Raw genomic sequence first — 2752 nt, forward strand, 5'->3', positions numbered from 1 at the left:
GACCGTGTTTCCGGAGTTTAGTTCTAGTCAGTCCTGTTTGTTTCCTGTATATCCTGTGTCTTGATTCTAGCCTGGTTTACCTCTTCCTGTCTGATCTCTGCCTGCCCTGGAATTATCGCCTGTCTGTTGGATTACCCGTTTGCCTTTCCCTCCTGGATCTCGTTCGCCACCGATCGACCCATGTCTGTTTACTGGACTACTCGTGTGTCTTGCCTGTACCATACCTGCTTGCTGGTGTTCGACCCTGCCTGTGTTTTGACCATGTCTGTGAATAAAAGCTTGCATATGGATCCGCATGCCTCTTGTCTTGTTTGCCCTGTTACAGGTTCTTTAAAAACTTTACTGTAAAAAAAAAAAAAAAAAGCAATAATAATAAAATATAGCTGCAAGCAGCAATCACTGGGCCAAGCACTCCAGAGGCAAATTGAGGAGGTAAGCAAGGCATGGAGCATCAAACCAAATGTAACAATGAGTAATAAAAGCAGTTTTAGGATGATTGTAATTGAACTGGCTGAAAAATCAAAAATGCAACCTCTAGAAATATGATTAAATGGCTTATCACTTTTGACCAACAGGTGGCGCTGTAATCAAATCCTTTTGGTGTGTTCTGTGTGAGGTGACATTGACACACACAAAGTTTGTTGTCATTATGTCAAAGCTATGCAGAGATACAGCCTCAGAGTCATTTTGGCATCATGCCTCAAATTTGTTGCTGTGGTATACGAAAACTGTTTTGTCTATCAACACAAAAAACGCAACTTTTTGTCAGCATTGTCTGAAGATGATATGAATCGATTTTGGTGAAAATCGGACCAACGGTCTAGGAGGAGATCGAAAAAGTAGTTTTTTTAAGAAAATCTAAATTGCGGACATGAAGTTTGTCTGACTATGGCAACAATAGATTCACTGTACTCAGCATGACCCAAGGAATCTATTAATACCAGTCTCATTACAATAGACAAAATTCACAGAAAGCTATTAGCATTTATTTGAAATTTCATTATAACGTTTGACCACAAGGTGGCACTGTCTCAACTATTTGAGTACTTTCAAGTCATGGTCTCGATGGTACATACAAAGTTTTGTAATGGTACACCAATGCATTTGTGAAATATAGCATATTATATCATAATACTCTATGGTAGTCAATGGCAATTTCATGTTTTGTTCAATTATAGCGCCACCAAGAGGCACACTCCCACCCAATGTTTTATGTGTCCTTAGAGTGTGCCCATACATGTGTGTCTCAAATTTGGTGAAAATACCTCCTTTTGCTTTGGAATTATAGACATTTTTATATATGAGAACAGAAAAAATGACTGATGGTCGACTTTGTTTGCATTTATTTGCCACTTAGTATCAAAATTTTAGCAATTGGGCATTAGTGTGTAGCCGGCACGCTATGTTTTCGAATTTCCTACGGTGGTTTCGTGTCGATCAGAGTAATGGTTTCTAAGATATTGGCAAATGTTTTTTAACCCTCTGGGGTCCGAGGGTGTTTTGGGCCCTTGAGAAGTTTTGACATGTCCTGACATTTGTGCTTTTTTTCAGTTGCTAATAAACATTTTAATGTCTAAGTTTAGTAGCACCATAATCAGCACAAACTGGGCTACAATAATATGTGAGCAGCATATGTGATTGTATTTTTGAGAAAACAACGTTTATGCGTGCTTAGGGAAAAACTAAAATTTTAAAGTCACTGAAATAAGGCTATAAAACACATACAGAACATTTGTTCACAAGACTATTGAGAACTGGATCTTGAAGTCTGGAGTTTTTGCTTCAGAATGATGTGAAAATCATCTTTACTCACTCACAGAAAACAATATATTGATTTAAATTTTCTAAGACACATTTTATGTAGAAAAGGAATATGCGAGGGGGCGTGAATGGTCATGGATAATGATGTGATTCACACCTGAGAAGACAAAGGCCTGCATAATGAGCTGCATAATGAGCCTTTCAGTCAGGTGTGTGACTGAGGGAATTGCTACAAGAAAGAATGAGTAGTTTTGTTTGTAGTTTATTTAGAATATATATAACTATCACATCATTTTGGGAGTATGTGCTTCACATGGTCTTAGCTGTGGTCCAGGTTTTTGTGCGGGCAGGAATCTCAGAGCCTGTTGAACATGTCAACTTCAGTCTCTGGTTTCCATGAACGAGTGGGCTGCTTATTTGCTTTGGCTCTCTTTGCAACAGGTTCTTTTGCACTGTTATTCTCACATCTGACATAAAAAAGCAAGCATGCCGTTTACACAAACTACATTATTAACATTATAGTGATGTTCTCTGATACTAGTACTAATTTATCGAAACAAAGAACACAATTACCACATAGCAAACGTATTTTACCATGCAGTAACTAAATCAAATGAAAGTAACATCTGTAAAATAGTGAATGCACACTTACTCTAAGATTCTGAACGGAGTTGAAAACTGAACAAGTGCCCCCTTACTGTGAGAGATGCAGGTGAATGCAAGAGTGGTGTATTCCCCACAGTACCTAAAACAGAATGCCAATTCTTATATTTTAACACTTTCAACCACAAATAATATTACCACATACTCTAGGAATAATAAAATTGCAATTACTATACTGTGCACTTACTCAGTAGGATTTTCCAGCAAACTCAAAACTGAACGACATGCGTGTGTCTTTCTTGTGCAAGATGCCGGTGATGCAGCCACAGTCCCAGACGAAAATTAAAACAGTTTCAAACATTTCAGCGTCATTACTCCATAAGACACG

Source organism: Sinocyclocheilus grahami, unplaced genomic scaffold (genome assembly GCF_001515645.1).
Source record: "Sinocyclocheilus grahami isolate Dianchi unplaced genomic scaffold, SAMN03320097.WGS_v1.1 scaffold545.1, whole genome shotgun sequence".
NCBI classification, from domain to species: Eukaryota; Metazoa; Chordata; class Actinopteri; order Cypriniformes; family Cyprinidae; genus Sinocyclocheilus; species Sinocyclocheilus grahami.